The sequence below is a fragment of the Erpetoichthys calabaricus genome, chromosome 3 (genome assembly GCF_900747795.2).
Source record: "Erpetoichthys calabaricus chromosome 3, fErpCal1.3, whole genome shotgun sequence".
In the NCBI taxonomy this organism is placed as follows: Eukaryota; Metazoa; Chordata; class Cladistia; order Polypteriformes; family Polypteridae; genus Erpetoichthys; species Erpetoichthys calabaricus.
Window position 1 is genome coordinate 83,339,636 of NC_041396.2, and position 19,470 is coordinate 83,359,105.

Genomic DNA, 19,470 nt, shown 5'->3' on the forward strand with positions numbered 1-19,470 from the left:
TTCTCAGTGAATATATATCATAAGCTTGCACTGATTAAGTCCTTGGCCGCAGCTACTACCGTTTACTTGGTTTAGTATGTTCTGAGGATTGTCTCTGCCAACAAATCCAACAAAGTTATCTATGTGGAGGAAGTAAAACTTGTAACAAGGTTTCCGCAGGTGAACCAAAAGAACGATCATTACTGAACGCAGAGGGCCAGCACATCCCCTGCCGGTCCAGAGGCCATGGGGTTATGTATGGGATGTGACCCCGTATGAAGCATGTTGTGATGAGCTTTATGAAATAGCGGCACCATACACTCTTTGTTTGATCTTCCCACTAACCAGGCCTACGTGTGGCAATCATTTTCTCCCCTTTGTACGGCGATTTAATATGCGATTGTGAGGCCGAGGTCTAGACGTTATCATTAGTCCTTTACAGGGAATGTTTCTGAGGAAACACAGCAGAAGAAGCATCTTAAAGTGCAAGACAAATGTGTCTCTACTCTTAAAATCAGGGAAGATTTTATATGAAAGGATCCCTAAATTTTATATCATACATCTGTTCTGACCAAAACTATAAGAGATTTTAGATGAAAATTAACAACAGTCTGATGGCACAAGTGGTATAAGAAATGGGGAGAGGTGCACTTAGTAGTATTACTATCTAATGATGCTCCTACTACACAGAATCCGCTTCATGTCAGAATCTGTCAACTGCCAAACCTGTAAGTAAACAGACACCCAGTTGGCTAGTAAGTCATGTTTCTTTTGCTGGTTTACAATTTTTGTTTGTAGAAACATAATACAGTATATTGCAATTCATGGAATCCTACAGATGCTGGTTCAACTTTAAAGACAAAGCGTTCAGGTTTAAAAAAATGCAAGTAAGGAGACAGCAAGGACAGGAAACCCTTCACCTTTAAGTTTTTAAATTGCAAGAAAAATCTGCCACATAAAAAGGGAAGCAAAAGGTGGGCTCAAGAAGAAGGTCCTGAGAAGAAAGGGATGTCACATTCCAGTTCATCTCATCATCTGCTCTGATGGGATGTCAGTTTGTGGAAGAGAGGGTCCTACACCGACTGCCCCTAAAGTTTAGGGTGGGGTGCAGGCTCCTCATGGAGTGGCAGTGAGAGGGGATTTGAGTGGAGCATTACTTGCACATCACTACTTTAAATATGACATCCTCACACCATAGGCTCGAAATAGATAGATAGATAGATAGATAGATAGATAGATAGATAGATAGATAGATAGATAGATAGATAGATAGATAGATAGATAGATAGATAGATAGATAGATAGATAGATAGATAGATAGATAGATAGATAGATAGATAGATAGATAGAGTTTTATTAAAATCAAGCAGTGAGATGTTAAGCAAAATGACACCTTTTATTGGCTAACTGAACAGATTACAACCTATTTGAAGAAGGTGCCTCGAACACTTGCATATTGCAATTTGCTCATGTAGCTAATAAAAAATAAACTTCTCACTGCATCCATCATGGCTAACACAGTACACAGTACACCCTAACTACAAAAATACAAAAAACAATATTAAATTAAAGATTGATAATAATGCAGGTAAAAACAGACAATAACTTTATATAATGTTAACGTTTACTCCCCCGGGTGGAATTGAAGAGTCGCATAGTTTGGGGGAGGAACGATCTTCTCAGTCTGTCAGTGGAGCAGGACAGTGACAGCAGTCTGTCGCTGAAGCTGCTCTTCTGTCTGGAGATGACACTGTTTAGAGGATGCAGTGGATTTTACATAATTGATAGGAGCCTGCTGAGCACCCGTCGCTCTGCCACAGATGTCAAGCTGTCTAGCTCCATGCCAACAATAGAGCCTGCCTTCCTCACCAGTTTGTCCAGGCGTGAGGCGTCTTTTTTCTTAATGCTGCCTCCCCAGCACACCACCGCGTAGAAGAGGGCACTCGCCACAACCGTCTGATAGAACATCTGCAGCATCTTATTGCAGATGTTGAAGGACGCCAGCCTTCTAAGGAAGTATAGCTGGCTCTGTCCTTTCTTACACAGAGCATCAGTATTGGCAGTCCAGTCTAATTTATCATCCAGCTGCACTCCCATATATTTATAGGTCTGCACCATCTGCACACAGTCACCTTTGATGATCACGGGGTCTATGAGGGGTCTGGGCCTCCTAAAATCCACCACCAGCTCCTTGGTTTTGCTGGTGTTCATGTGTAGGTGGTTTGAGTCGCACCATTTAACAAAGTCATTGATTAGGTCCCTATACTCCTCCTCCTGCCCACTCCTGATGCAGCCCAGAAATGGTATATTGTGTGCAAATTTCTGCTGTTTCTAAGCATAAAACACCCAGAGGTCAAGGAAATAGAGTAGAGACCAATTATCAGAGCGACAAGTCTCCAAAGCTTCATTTTGTCACCCAGGGTACATCTGCTACTCCAGCTGAAGTGGATGAATTGAAAGGTTGCTTAGAATGAGCAAGGGGTGACAATTCTGAAACTATATTCCCTAATTAAGTGGTGTATTCTTAGTGAAAAGTGTGGGAGTCCAAAAATCAAATAACTGCCCTTCTTTTGCAAAAATAATGACAAAATAATGCCTTTTGGATGATAAACACTGAAAATTTAGTCTACACACACACACACACACAGAGCTGCGGTATTCACTTCCTACCCTTAATTTAAACATCATTCCGAGAAACTCCTTTGTAGTAAGAACTGGTGAGTTAAAAAGCCCAGGAAAAACACTTTGCCCATTTTCTCACTGGCTGCCTGTTATCAGTTCATGCAGAGACAGGCCTTCCTCCTGGTCACTCTCAGCACGAGCTCCAGCCTTCAGCACCCAACACAAAACAACTGCTTGTCTGCTGAGGAAATGCAACAAAAGCAAGAAGAAAGAGTTACAGTGTGATGGACTATACATAAGAATAAAGAATTCTACCAAAGTCAAAGAAGTCTACTTATAAGTACAGGTTGCCCTGGATGTCAATGGAATAAGAAAGCCCAGTTACTGAAAAGCATACAGAGGTGATTGAAGGGTGGACAATGTGAAATGCTGCTTCATCTGTTCTGTGGTCTTAATGCACTGCTGCTATTGACAGAACCGATTTTGTAAACACACCACATGATGGTGTGCTCGGTATAAGGTACTATATGAAACAAGATTAATAGATAATAGTAATGGTAAGCAGTGGTTAGCTCCAAAAGAGTCAAAGTTCAACCCTGTCACTGTCTGTGTAGCATCTCCATATCCTACCATGTTCATATGGGGTTGTCATCTTGTTCCCTAGTCCCCTCCTGCCATCCCAGAGGTGTAAAAATCACATTAAATAGTAAATATAAAGTGTGTGAGTGAGTGTAAACTGGAAGGAACTGGCACCCTATTCAAGACTGGCTCATGCCTAGATATGCTGTAACCGAGAAACTGGATCAGGCAAAATGAATGGATGGATTGACTGATGTTTCTGAATAGACGGCGTCCATGCTTCATTAATATCTTTTTTGAGTATGATGACCCACTTTCTGACAGGTCTGCTGGGAATTTGGTGTTTATTTTTTAGATTCTTACACAGTCAATGAAATATAAAATGCCTGTTCCCATAGTGTGGAGGGTATGATGGTACCAATTTTCCCACTGGGACTAAAAGAAGAGAGTCACATAAAAGAGTTGTAGAAGATGGAAATGAACTCATATACAGTATTTGTCTGTTTCCAATCCATGGCCCCTGGATACCAGCACCTACCTCTGCCCCTACGCGAAAAGGACTCAGACAGCACTGAGAAACTCATCTGTATTGTGACACTCAACTTGTATTGCACTCAACTTTGGCAGCAACAGCGGGGGCCTTAGTGCATCTTCAAACCTTCACTTAGGACACCAACCTTTTCCAAGTATTTCTTGTGTCTCTTTTCTCAACAGGTAACAATCCTTAATACTATTAATTCCATATATTTGGCACATATCCTTACTGAAGATGACTCAAGATCACAATAGTGTTTTTAAAATTGAACACAATTCGTTCAAAGTGACAAAGTGACGCAAAGACAAAGAGTGAACCTTGTGATTTAAAATCTGGCCACCACACCTCAGATTTTACAAAATCATTATCACATAAAAAGAGACTCTTATACTACATTTATATTACAAGCTTCATTGCTCAATTGCAATTTTTTGCTCAGATTGGATTTGCCTATCTTAATGGTTTGCATTCATAAGTACAAGTGTTGGACTGTAATGTGAATGCATCCGGAGTGGCACTCATTCACTTATTGATAGGTTTGTGTATGAGTTATCTGCGTCACTAACAACAATAAATTCATATTAGTGACATAACTCATGATATTAAGAAATGGATGCTCTAGTAGCCAGTGTATGCATTGCATTTTGCACGGCAAACAGTTCATCAGCTATACATGATTAGGTCAAGAAAGTGGAAAAAAAAAGCCAGATGGATAGCTTGTGCTGTTTTCACAGCTATTGCTGGCACTGCTGTACCAGGAGATGTTTGGGTACGAGAAAGGAGCCACCAATGGTAGGATCATGACGGTCGTCACGCCTGTAGCTCTCCTCTATTGTTGTTTTGGTGGTGCTGTCAAAAAAAAAAACAAAACCATAAAATACACAAGAACACCCATATAAATAGTGATTAATACTTCATTAAGCCAATTATCCATCCATCCATCAATTTTCCAACCCGCTGAATCCGAACACAGGGTCACGGGGGTCTGCTGGAGCCAATCCCAGCCAACACAGGGCACAAGGCAGGAAACAATCCTGGGCAGGGTGCCAACCCACCGCAGGACACACACAAGCACACCCACACACCAAGCACACACTAGGGCCAATTTAGAATCGCCAATCCACCTAACCTGCATGTCTTTGGGAGGAAACCGGAGCCCCCGCAGGAAACCCACGCAGACACAGGGAGAACATGCAAACTCCACGCAGGGAGGACCCGGGAATCGAACCCAGGTCCCCAGATCTCCCAACTGCGAGGCAGCAGCGCTACCCACTGCGCCACCGTGCCGCCCCTAAGCCAATTATGTAAAACATTAAAAAATAATGGACTAGTATCTGGGAGTTGGTTAGATGAACATTTACAAATACACTACTAGACTACCACATGTTGACAGATTCTCACTCCATGCTTTAGAATGTCTCCGGAGGTTCCTTGACTGACAATTCTGAACTGGGCAGACACAGGAGTGTGGCCATTCAATGGCCATAATATACAGAGATGTGAAAGAGTAAATACACCACTCTCAATTCTATGGTTTCACATATGTAGATGTAACTAATATTTGTTTGGCCCTCACCTAATCTGAGAATTAGATGAACCTAAATGCAGGAAACAAACAACTCAGAAATGTAACTGCTTTTGCATAAAATCTGTTCACTTGAATGTCACTCTTCTCAATACATGTTAGGGAAAATCCAAGTATTGAGTAATAATCCATCCATCCATCCATCCATCCATCCATCCATCCATCATCTTCCGCTTATCCGAGGTCGGGTCGCGGGGGCAGCAGCTTGAGCAGAGATACCCAGACGTCCCCCTCCCCGGCCACTTCTTCTAGCTCTTCCGGGAGAATCCTGAGGCGTTCCCAGGCCAACCGGGAGACATAGTCCCTCCAGCGTGTCCTGGGTCTTCCCCGGGGCCTCCTCCCAGTTGGACGTGCCCGGAACACCTCACCAGGGAGGCGTCCAGGAGGCATCCTGATCAGATGCCCGAGCCACCTCATCTGACTCCTCTCGATGCGGAGGAGTAGCGGCTCTACTCTGAGCCCCTCCCGGATGACTGAGCTTCTCACCCTATCTTTAAGGGAGAGCCCAGACACCCTGCGGATGAAACTCATTTCAGCCGCTTGTATTCGCGATCTCGTTCTTTCGGTCACTACCCATAGCTCATGACCATAGGTGAGGGTAGGAACATAGATCGACAGGTAAATTGAGAGCTTTGCCTTACGGCTCAGCTCCTTTTTCACCACAACAGACCGATGCAGAGCCTGCATCACTGCAGACGCCGCACTGATCCGCCTGTCGATCTCACGCTCCATTCTTCCCTCACTCGTGAACAAGACCCCGAGATACTTGAACTCCTCCACTTGAGGCAGGATCTCGCTCCCAACCCTGAGAGGGCACTCCACCCTTTTCCGGCTGAGGACCATGGTCTTGGATTTGGAGGTGCTGATTCCCATCCCAGCCGCTTCACACTCAGCTGCGAACCGATCCGGAGAGAGCTGAAGATCACGGCCTGATGAAGCAAACAGGACAACATCATCTGCAAAAAGAAGTGACCCAATCCTGAGTCCACCAAACTGGACCCCCTCAACACTCTGGCTGCGCCTAGAAATTCTGTCCATAAAAGTTATGAACAGAATCGGTGACAAAGGGCAGCCCTGGCGGAGTCCAACTCTCAATGGAAACGGGTTCGACTTACTGCCGGCAATGCGGACCAAGCTCTGACACTGGTTGTACATGGACCGAACAGCCCTTATCAGGGGGTCCGGTACCCCATACTCCCGGAGCACCCCCACAGGATTCCCCGAGGGACACGGTCAAATGCCTTTTCCAAGTCCACAAAACACATGTAGACTGGTTGGGCGAACTCCCATGCACCCTCCAGGACTGTGCTAAGGGTGTAGAGCTAGTCCACTGTTCCGTGACCAGGACGAAAACCACACTGTTCCTCCTGAATCCGAGGTTCAACTATCCGACGGACCCTCCTCTCCAGAACCCCCGAATAGACTTTTCCAGGGAGGCTGAGGAGTGTGATCCCTCTGTAGTTGGAACACACCCTCCGGTCCCCTTTCTTAAAGAGGGGGACCACCACCCCGGTCTGCCAATCCAGAGGCACTGTCCCTGATGTCCAAGCGATGTTGCAGAGACGTGTCAACCAAGACAGCCCTACAACATCCAGAGCCTTGAGGAACTCCGGGCGTATCTCATCCACCCCCGGGGCCCTGCCACCAAGGAGTTTTTTGACCACCTCGGTGACCTCAGTCCCAGAGATGGGGGAGTCCACCTCCGAGTCCCCAGGCTCTGCTTCCTCATTGGAAGGCATATTAGTGGGATTGAGGATGTCTTCGAAGTACTCCCCCCACCGACCCACAACGTCCCGAGTCGAGGTCAGCAGCGCACCATCCCCACCATATACAGTGTTGACACTGCACTGCTTCCCCCACCTGAGATGCCGGACGGTGGACCAGAATCTCCTCGAAGCCGTCCGAAAGTCGTTCTCCATGGCCTCCCCAAACTCCTCCCATGCCCGAGTTTTTGCCTCAGCAACCACTGAAGCCGCATTCCGCTTGGCCTGCCGGTACCTATTAGCTGCCTCCAGAGTCCCACAGAACAAAAGGGACCGGTAGGACTCCTTCTTCAGCTTGACAGCATCCCTCACCGCCGGTGTCCACCAACGGGTTTGGGGATTGCCGCCACGACAGGCACCAACCACCTTACGGCCACAGCTCCGGTCAGCCGCCTCAACAATAGAGGCACGGAACATGGCCCATTCAGACTCAATGTCCCCCACCTCCCTCGGGACATGGTCGAAGTTCTGCCGGAGGTGGGAGTTGAAGCTACTTCTGACAGGGGGCTCTGCCAGATGTTACCAGCAGACCCTCACAACACGTTTGGGCCTACTACGCCTGACCGGCATCCTCCCCCACCATCGAAGCCACCTCACCACCAGGTGGTGATCAGTTAACAGCTCCGCCCCTCTCTTCACCCGAGTGTCCAAGACATGTGGCCGCAAGTCCGACGACACGACCACAAAGTTGATCATCAAACTGAGGCCTAGGGTGTCCTGGTGCCAAGTGCACATATGAACACCCATATGCTTGAACATGGTGTTCGTATTGGACAATCCGTGACAAGCACAGAAGTCCAATAACAAAACACCACTTGGGTTCAGATTGGGGGGGCCATTTCTTCTAATCACGCCCTTCCAGGTCTCACTGTCATTGCCCACGTGAGCATTGAAGTCTCCCAGCAGGTATGCCTTCTAGCACCCCCTCCAGGGACTCCAAAAAGGGTGGGTACTCCGAACTGCTGTTCGGTGCATACGCACAAACAACAGTTAGGACCCGTCCCCCCACCCGAAGGCGGAGGGAGGCTACCATCTTGTCCACCGGGGTAAACCCCAATGAACAGGCTCCAAGTCGGGGGGCAATAAGTATGCCCACACCTGCTCGGCGCCTCTCACCGGGGGCAACTCCAGAGTGGTACAGAGTCCAGCCCCTCTCAAGGAGATTGGTTCCAGAGTCCAAGCTGTGCGTCGAGGTGAGCCCGACTATATCTAGCCGGAACCTCTCAACCTCATGCACAAGCTCAGGCTCCTTCCCCTTCAGAGAGGTGACATTCCACATCCCAAGAGCCAGCTTCTGTAGCCGAGGATCGGACCGCCAAGGTCCCCGCCTTCGGCCACCACCCAACTCACACTGCACCCAACCTCCTTGGCCCCTCCCATAGGTGGTGAGCCCATGGGAAGGGGGACCCACGTTGCCTCTTCGGGCTGTGCCCGGCCGAGCCCCATGGGTGCAAGCCTGGCCACCAGGCGCTCGCCATCGAGCCCCACCTCCAGGCCTGGCTCCAGAGGGGGGCCCCGGTGACCCACGTCCGGGCGAGGGAAAACGTCGTCCAAAGTTTTTATTCATCATAGGAGGTTGTTTTGAACCGCACTTTGTCTCATCCCTCACCTAGGACCAGTTTACCTTGCATGGCCCTACCAGGGGCATAAAGCCCCGGACAACAGAGCTCCTAGGATCATTGGGACATGCGAACCCCTTACAAACTTATCGTGGTGAGTAATAATAATACATGTTATTTTCGGTAAGAGATTGTAAGATTTTCTTCTTTGAACAAATGTTTTAAATAAAAGCAGTAAAAAATGAGGTTTGGATCTGCCATTTTATAATATTTACTTCTTTATAAAGGTTTCTATGTACCAAATAATAATAACCAAATAATAATAACCACTGTACCAAATAATACAGTGGTATTCAAAAATGTGGCCCTTTTTAAAAGATCTGAATTCTGATGTTTGAAACTTACAAAAATGTGCTTTATACTGAGTGATTAGAAAACTGCCCAGATTTTGCCTGTTATGTGAATGGAAAACTGCTCACCAGGGAGCACAGTCACTGTCACGCATATTCTTTTTGGAAAACCCTGTTTTTCAAATCAAAGTGGTTGTAATTGTTTTTTGAAATCCTCACCATTTGATAGCAATGAAAGGAGTCAATTTGACATGTCCACCTTCTATCGTTTTCATTTAAAGGGCAATAATACCTGGTTACTTCAGTTAAGTGAGCACCGATAGTTTTGAGTGAACAGAGTAGCATATGTTACAGTTAACCTGTTTTTCCAATTACTTTTGATGATAAGAATTCCGTATTCTTTTCTGGGTGTCCATGTTGGTCACTGGAGTAAGCACTGCCACACATCATTATTTAATACTTACTCCACATTCCGCATTTTATTTACAAAGGCTTCATATACTTTTGATCTCAGTCAGCACTTTTGGCTTTATCAATCAATCAATGAATCGATCAAATAAGCAAAAAAAGAAAATCAGCTATTCAGTCAGGAAATTGATTGCGCAAATGTCAAGCCTTCTCTCCTGCTATTACGGAGTACATCCAAGGGTCAGACTCAATAGACCTGAATCCTTGCTCATCCCTCAGTGGCTGACCTAACCTCTGTATTGGTTCGGATAAAAGCAATATCGGCAACATGAACTGAACTTTGTAGCACAAATGACTTTAAACATAAAACTATAAAGGGGAGAGCAAACACTGTCTGGGTAAAATTGGTCAATATATGTTTGGGCAGAGGCCAGCCTGCATGTCAAGATGGACAACATTGGATGCACGGTGAACTCTGGGAAAAAGCAGCACATCCTCATTTTTTATGAGTAAAGATGACTATAAAGAGGGCTGTGTGATTGCTCCTATACGTGAAATGAAAGGCACTGCACTTAATTATCACTGTCCATTAGAAATTGACTGTTCAGTGTTTTAATCTTCATGCTAAATCTTGCTTTAGTCTAATCTTATTTTTATTTCTGCTTAAATGACCTATAAGGTTGAATATAGGCTTTGTCCATAACGCCAGTGAAAATATATGTTGTTTTTAGTGACCATAGCACTGCAATGACTCTGCTCAAGTTCAGCCAGATATTTCTTTTTATTTATTTATTTTTGCTGAGAGGCAGCAAACACAATCGTGGACAACAGGTAACTAATTCATAATTTATCTTTCACTCCTACATGTGTTTATTTGAAATCCACTGCTTTGTAGGGACCACAACTCAATCTGTAGAGGGCAAGAGGAGGAAAGTGGTCTTAATGAAGAGACAAGTTTCAGCTAATATTTGTTATAAAACCAGATGATCTGTGCTAATATCTGTTATAAAAGATAATTCGCACAATAACATTAGATGACTTAAGCTAGAGGTTCATTTATAGCTGTAATTCACCTTCCAAATATATATTAGGTCTGGTTGCAGCCCACCAGGAACATTATCCCCTGTAATATGAGGGAGGCGATGTACAGAAATCTGCGACCTGCCTTGCTTTGTCATTTCTGTACTGGCTGATGACACGCAGAGAGCTCTTCCCTGCATTAAGCATTTGCTTCAGCGTTCACTTCATACACGTTTAAGGCTCACGCTTAGTCTGTTCTCTGCTTTCATCCATTTTTCTTTAGCTACAAATAGTAATGATTAAATATTTCAGATCATGGATTGCTATAAATTGGAATTCTTGAATTTCAAAGTACTGCCTAATTGATTATATGCTAGTGTGCATGCACTCACAGGAGAGAAATGCGGTGCTTCTAAGAATAATGTCACTAGAGGCTAGCCTCCTGCAGTAACTTATAGAAAATATGTCCCCAGACATCAAAGCGCTGAGCATCTTCAGCACTAATTGCTATATAGAAGCCACTTTCCTCTGTGTGATGAATGCTAAAAATACACCTTTGTGTCAATTAGCTGTGTGCACCAAACAGCAAGAAGACTGATAGTGTGGCTGTTCCACTGTATCCGTGAGCCAATCAGAGCGAGTTTCAGCTCACGGCTAGGAGTTCCCAAACTGGCGGAAGACAGAGAGGAGGGAAGTGGAAAGTGGATTGTGTTGAGGGACTGTTTAGAGAAGCATGAGACAGCCTTCAGTCAGACGACACCGTAGACAGATTTATTCCAACTAGTTTCCTTCCCAAATGAGCACTATAGGCACTTTTAACCAAAAATATCAATAATGGCCAATGCCTACACCTTCTGCATTTTACTTCTCTTGGCTAGCTGATTAAATTGTGATCTTAGCTGTTTGTTCAGATTGTAGGTTGTTAAAAAGCAATGTCAAAAGTGTAATCATGTGAGTAATTATAGACGGGGCTTTAAAGAAAGCTGTATTTGTAACATAGCCACACAATATTCTCAATAATCTATTCTAGCAGCATCAAATTCAAGGTAGAAAACATTACTGGACAAGGTGCCGTTCCATCACAAGGCTCACTTATAAACACAATCTCACTCACACTTAGACAGGGCCGTCTAGTATTCCCAGTTAATACACCATATTGCCAAAAGTGTGTGGACGTGACTCCAAATTATTGAGTTCAGTTGTATCACCTGCACTCATTCTTAACAGGTTCATACAATCACGCAGATAGCCATGCAATCTTCATTGACAAGCACTGACAGTAGAATATGTCATACTGAAGAGCTCCATAACTTCCAGACTAGACATGATTTGATGAGTTTGGTGTGGGGAAACTCAAGTGGCCTGCACAGAGCCCTGAACTCAACCCTTTGGGATGAATTGGAACACCAATTGCAAGCCATATTTTCTCATCCAATATCAGTACTTGATTTCACAAGTGCTTTTTTGGATGAAAGAGCACAGAATTCCAGAGGCACATTCCACAATCTTGCCAAACACCTTCCCAGAAGAATGGAGGCTGGTAAAGTCACAGATTGGGGAAAATTCCATTTCAATACCCATGCCTTTGCAAATGGGATGTCTACCAAGCTCATCGAGATGTGATTGTCAGGTGTCCAGTAACTTCTGGCTATAACTAGCATGTCTTTTGAATGAGTTAGGAACATAAACTATCTATGCATAGGCATATACAGTAAATACAGCATTTTTATAAAATTTAAATATGTAAAATATATATTAGGAAGTACAGTATATACAAAATTATCTTAAAAAGTAATATGCTCCTTCACTCATGAGTATGAAAGACTCATCTGGATAGACACAGCTGTTAACACATGTTCAGTGTGGTTTTAGGTCGTCATGGGAGGAGACAGAATATTTACTGCTGTATACCTTGCTTTGAAGAGGTGCGTAGTGTGATCTGATTTCTGCCCGTCATGTCTCCTCAAAAGAGAATATAATACAGTATCAACAAAAGACACACACAAAAAAATTTCCATGTGAAATTCATTTCCAAGCAGCAGGTGGTATATTATCCAGAACTCGGGTCACTGCAAAACCAACTCTTGAGTCACTATGGTCTAGTCTGGTAACAACTTAGGTTGTCTTCTTCATGTAAATGGTATGGTAATTGGTGCTTGAAGTACAACTTTATTTCATTTCATCTATTAAGTAGTGGCTAGAAATGGTTGTGTCACATTCTGACCCCTCACCACTCTAACATCAGCTCAAAACGCCAAGAGGAACTTCTAACAAGACTTGAAAGTCCAAAGTTTCTGCGATTATGTGATTTCACCTCATCATGCAGAAGACCTACCTGACAGTCGACCAGTTCCGAGAGTACCACTAATTATTTGTTTTTACTTCAAGTGCTGATAGTAATCATGTTTCCATGGTTCAAAGACATTGTGGCACCCGGCTGGGATTCCTACCCGGCCGGGACACCCGGAGAGACAGGAGGAGGGCTCATACCTCCTCCAGACCATGAGGGGGTGACCGCCATGGTTGTATTGGGGGCCACGGGTACAGGGCTTAGAAGCTCAAACCTGTAGGGGCCTGTGGTCACCGCCAGGGGGCGTCCCCGTGCCTGATGGACCCTGGAAGAAGAGAGGGAACACCCGGAGTGCTTCCGGGGAGACAGCCGGCACTTCCGCCACACTTGGGCGTGTAGGGTGGAAGATTGCCGGTGCACACCTGGAGCACATCCGGGTATGGATAAAAGGGGCCGCCTCCCTTCATTCGAGGCTGGAGTCGGGTGAAAGCAGGACAAGGTTGGAGAAAGAGAGAAGGAGGCGGTCCTAAGAAGGCAAAGTGTGGTTGGCCTGGACATTGGGGGAGATTGTGGTTTGTGTGGCACAAAACTTTGTAAAGAGTAGTGTAAATAAGCGTATGCTGGTGCAAATTAACATGTCTGCCTGTCTGTGTCTGGGGCTAGTTCCACAACATGCTGCCAGTCTAAATTGGTTTGAAGTGACTGTATGAGTGTATCCTATGGTGGGCTGGCACCCCATCTACTTTTAGTGTAGGTTTCAGCTTCCTACAATTAAAGGCTGGAAGAAAAGGTTTAGAACTGGGTGACAGGATGAACTATAAATTTGTCATTCTTTGATTTAAACCTCAAATGTGTCATTTCTCTTTAACCTAAAAGGCAACACTACTTCACTTTTCCAGTCTTTTGCAGTATTCAGTTTTACAGTATAGTCAACCAGATCTTAAGATTGCTGATAATGGGCTTACTGTAGGAGGGTGGTGAGAAAATGTTGAAAGCCAGCTCTAAACTGGTGACACCCAAGATATAATCAAGACAGATGCCTTATAATGAAAATTCCATGCTTGCTTTATGTGGTCATCTCTTGTTTTGAACAGTATGACAGCCCAAAGGTTTTATGACTACTCTCCATAGGGCCTAACTAGAAAACAACCTAACATAGTATTTTCAAACTGGCTTGGTTCAATTCAGGATTATGGTGCAACTGGAGCCTATCCCAAACGTATTAAGTGCAAGGCAAAAACCGTCCCTGAATGGGGCAATGGTCCACTGCAGGGCCTACCCATAAATACACACTCACACAGGGCCAATTTAAAATACCCAATCTATACCATTTTTCCAGTGATTTTCAGTTGTAGCCTTAGCAAGACATGGAAAGTAGCAGTGCATGCCCATTAGCGGCATCCATGTGGTGTGACATCCCCAGTGACTCAGGTATAGAGTTAGTTCTGTGACTAGCCACAATAAAAAACATGGAAGGTACCAGTGTGTTTGAGACTTGACTTCCAGTGAGCATCCGGCCAGAAGTACAATGCACACAATGTGCTGTCCATGATCAAACAAATGTGGACTTCTCCAAGTTTTATGACTTATCCTTTCCTTCTTCTTTTTTGCTTATTACAAAGGAAAGCACTGACAACAATGGCAATGACAGCTACTACTTAGTTGTTCTTCCTGGTATTTGCTGACTTTCCCAAAGTGTGTTAATTCTTATTTCAGTATGCTCCCCCTTGATTGGCTGCCAATATGTGCTGACATCATGACCCTTTCATATATATTTGAAACTGTGCTGAGAAGTTGTGAGAGAGTTTGTGACATCCTCAATGCAACAATATCAAGCAGCTGCAGTTTTTAAATGTGACATGCTCACCGACTTGAACTTGTGTAAAATAATGCCGGCCTAACATGTGCATTTTTGAGGAGACCATCTGACTACCAGGAGGATACCCCACATAGGCATAAGGAGAATGTGCAAACTACACAACAACTGGGTATGGATTTTAAATCCTCAATCCTGACACCATGAGGTGCCAGAACTGACCATACCCTTCAGACAAAATGAACTAAAAAAAAAAACAGCTCTGATTTCAAAAAGAAGGAATTTGTGATCTTTCACAGATTTTTCTTGTCCTTCTCCAGCTCTTAGGCCCTCTGTCCTACCATTCCACCTAAATCACTTAATCTTCTGCAAGATCCTGAACTGAGGGACCTTTTCTGTTGACTACTGATTCATTTTCTCTCAAACAAGAGCATCAGCCAAGAACCTGCAGGGCTGAGATAGACACATTCACATTAAGCAGAATTATTTACACATAAATTATAACAAAACAGATTGCTCTAAAGAGCAATTAAAATAATCTTTGCAGAGTCGTCCACATGTGTGTTAGATATCCACAAAACACTCCTTTGCATTTGTGTAATAATCACTGGATGGTGATTTTTACTGCCGTACATATCAAAGCTTTTGGATGCCTTGTACAGCTTCCTGAATAATTCAGTGAAGGCTTCCATAGTCAGCAAGTAATGGAGCTCTGCGAATCCTCTCAGCTGACTTAAAACAAGAAAAGAATACAAGTGAGCTTACCCTCCTTCGCGAGTCGTGCTACACGTTTTTCTGAAATTATGCATTCTTCTGTCAGATATATTTGGAGGACTTAGCTTATCCAGTAATTCAAGGATTACTCCAAAAGTCAAAGAACAGCCCTGTTACAGCTATGCTAAAAATAGAAAACACAAAAAAATGTTTACAGTCACATAAACAGAAGCTCATTTTGTCTGACTGGCCAGTCAGCCAGCAGCAATATGAAACTGTTTGGAGGAACACACTGCTGTTCTGTCCACAACAGCGCCTGATAAGAGGACTTTGTCATTCAGACTTGCGTTTGCTCCATCACACCATCTGTTCATCAACTAAAGTCAACCACAAACATATTTTAGAGAAAGCCTCAATACAACCTTTCAATATAAACGAGAAAGAAGTGTTACTGGGGCTTAGTAAGACAGACAAAATTGTGAATATTTAAAAAGGATAATGGGACTGGATAACCCATTGTCACACATGTGCGGTTGCGAGAAGGTTGATGGGCTCAAATGATGTTATTTCGCATCATTGGGGACCTGGGGTTGTATAAAAAACAACTCTTTTTAATCTGCAAAAAATATTTTATTTGATAATGAGATGTTAGATTTAATTTTTTTATAGAAATACAGGTATAAATACAGAATGAAAATGAGACTTAGGTGTATCTTTTTTTCAGCCTAAACTTATTGCATTTCTTGCTTTTTGTTCATTGTAAAGAAAACTTTGAAAAGTGCTATGAAATTTGAACAGTATCCGCACATGATACAACTAACCACACAGACGCTCGGCAGAATTCGGCTATATCTGTTGTCACACCTGTGGGCATGGGAGGCAGCTAAAGGGCTTGAATGAGGGCAATTCCAAGCCACTGACTCTTTTTCTCGCATTTCTGCAGACCGTTCAGGAGAAATTCCACCTGTCCCTGTTGATGTCACTTCCGGGTCCGAACCTATGGATGAAGACCCTACCAGTTCCTGCCCCTCTGATGTCATTTTTGGGCCCGAGCCTATGGATGAAGACCCTTCCGGTCATGGCCCCTTTGACGTCGCTTCCTATACTGGCCTTTAAAAGCCTCCACCTTTCCCCTATCTCCTCAGATCTGTTTTGGACTCCGATTTGTGCATATCAGTGCTATCACTTATTTCAATTTTGCAGCCAGGAAATAATATATGGGTGGCTGCCCCAAACCTTGCTATGGCTCTTTGTCGAGTTTGTGACACTGTATCATACAGCATCTACACTCTTGCTGAGCCTTGCCAGGAGTGTATGAGACTGGAAATTTCACAACAGACTGTTATTTACTTTTGGTCTAATAGGAAAAAGACAGCCTGTTGCAGGGTTCCCAAGACGTAAAGTGTAGGCGTGGCCTTAAGTATTTTTTGAATTGCATTTTTGGTCGAAAAAATGTTTTTTTATACTGAAATTTACATTAAATATATACATTAAACTTATATCTATTAAACATGATATCATACGAATGTTTGTCCAGGACAACCAAAAGTATTCTTTATTCTGAAAATTTCATTACTTTGATCTTCACTATAAAGAGATTGGCCTGTATAAATGTTTGTGATGTTCCGTCTGTTGGACTGACAAATGCAATACATTTTATTACTGCATGCATTGCAAAATACATTTCAGTAGATGGTAAGCTGCAGATGTTATCTTTGAAGTCCATACATAGTTAGTAGTTTATTTATATAGCACCCTTCACAGGCAAAAGGTCACAGAGCGCTGCACAGCAAATACAGTACAAATACAACAGTTAAAATAAAACATAAAGAAAACCAATAAAAATAACAAAGAAACGAACAGGAACTACTCAGCACTGATTAAAAGCCTGTTTAAAAAGGAATGTTTTCAGTTGTTTGATAAAAGAATCAACAGACTCAGCTGCACTCAGACTATAAGGCAGGCTATTCCATAGTCTTGGTGCCACAGACTGATAGGCACAAGCCCGACAGGTTTTTAGCTGAGTGCGTGGAAGGCCCTCTTGCCCCAGATCTAAGATTCTGACAAGCTGTATAGCGTTGGAGCAGGCTGGTTAGGTACTCAGGAGCTTGTCCATGAAAAGATCTGAAAGTACAGTAAGTACCAAAATGAATTCTATAAAACACTGGGAGCCAGTGCAGTTTGTGCAGAAGGGGAGTGATAGGATCACTCCTGCTAGTGTGAGTTAGGAGCCTGGCATCTGCATTTTGGACTAACTGAAGACGTGAGAGAGAGTTTGCTCAAACCCGTATAGAAGAGTATTACAGTAATCAATCACGAGGAAATAAAAGAATGAACAAGAATTTCTAATTCTGACTTATATATATATTTAAAATCTCAGTCACCCACCCACTGAATCCATTCAGAGACCACCAAGGGACCTATCTCAGCAGCAGTGGACAGAAAGCAGGAAATCGCACAGTTCAGCTTTAAATAGTAAGCCGCTGGAGGCTCAGGCCATTCAAGCCCTAGTATTCCTGATGAAATTAAGATCCTAAAAGGAAAATAGCAAGCTGTCTCACACACATTTTCAAATAAACACCAATTGATTGCAGTTTATGAAAAACAGCAAAATTGTACAAAATAGGCATACACATAGTAAATAAAGAACATTTTCAAAAAATCCTGCAGCTTCAATGAACATTACATAGCGGGAGGTTCTTTTTTTTTAATGTAGCAGGAAGGAAAAAGAGCACAATCATTCCAGCCTTTCATTTCTAACAACCTTTTGATTTATTCGTTTTTCTAAAGAGGTGGTGTAAAAATTAGATTTTTTTAAACACAAACACTGCTTATTTGGGCAAAGCTTCAGACACAACTGATTTAAATTCAATACGCAGCTTTATAAAGCACTTTGTGTGCAGCTCAACAATTGAGCTGAACCTCTTGTGAAGATAACTCAGGAAGATAGTAAGTGAACTTCAAAATTTTGTGTTCCACGGATCAATAGCCCAGTGTTCTGTCTTACAAAATAAGGTTCATTCACTAATCTGGTTATCTGTGTCACACTTCTAGCCATACTGACTCTTCTGTTATAGACTATGTGACATCCAGAGTTCACTGTGAGACTTGAATACCTTCTTGGGATTTCTGATTTCATCTGAGTCATTCCTTGGGACACCATGAGGACACTGATAGATTCTTAATAAGTTTTGCTTTCGTTATAACATAAAGTGAGAATGTAAGACCCTGAACACATCTGTTATCCACCTTAAGTTCTTTGATATATTTGTGAAACAACAAGTGGTCATGCTGTGACCCTGAGCAGGTCACCTTGTCCTCCTGACTCCTTCAGTAGAGAATCTGTGATGACGTGATTATGGACATGCTACTTTCTGTTTTGATGTGTGACGTCATGGTTGCAATTTACTTTAAGACTGCTCTGACAGAACATTTTTTCAGTCAAAACAACTTCATATTTGTAGCCTCTGACTCCTTAATTTTTGTGACTGGTATTTCCAGTTGATGACTAGCATTATTTTAATTGACAGTTTTATACCTGAGTCTGATACAGACATTACAGTGCTGTTTTGTCAAATCTTATGATTAATCTACTTAGATGTCTGTTTGGTGATTTTTTTATTGCTGTTTTCTCTGTGCACTTTGTTATCTTTTTGTTTTTTGTTTGCTATCTTTTTGTGCTTTTGTACAATCGTGAAGGTGACCATTCAGCAGACTGTATGGAGACTACATTTAAGGGAACTCATGAAGTGGTTATACAGTAGCTAATGCCAGTAGAATGATATATCTGTGTTTCCTCACGAGTCTATCTGGAAGTCATTTATGCAGATAAAGAACAGTGGCCCTGACTCTGTCCAGCTACATAACATGCCTGAAAGTCCACCTACTAGTCCGCCACTATAAACGTTCCCCCATTTCCTGGCTATTGAGATGGCAATACTGTATCCTCTCAGTCTATTGGAAGTACATCAGACATTGCCAGCATTGTGCTCATTCATCTCCCCAAACGAATCCTAATAATAAAAATTCATATCCTATCTTGAGACCCCATCCACTCATGCACAGTGTTGTCTTTGATTACTTTGTGCTGACATAACATCCTTAACCTGTTCAATCCACTGCAAGGTCATGGGGAGCCCAAGAAGATTTTTGTAGAAACCATCCTGGTATGGGATGTCATTCCATTGCAAAGCCCACCTATACACACACGCATGCACACACATGACACCCACACACATACACACATGCAC

The 19,470-nt window shown here is 43.3% G+C and overlaps 1 protein-coding gene across 2 annotated transcripts in view; it reads right to left on the reverse strand.

Moving 5' to 3' along the window:
• LOC114648143 (metabotropic glutamate receptor 4-like) overlaps nt 1-19,470 on the reverse strand; it is a 983,563-nt gene that overhangs the window by 472,661 nt on the left and 491,432 nt on the right. The window lies entirely within an intron of this gene.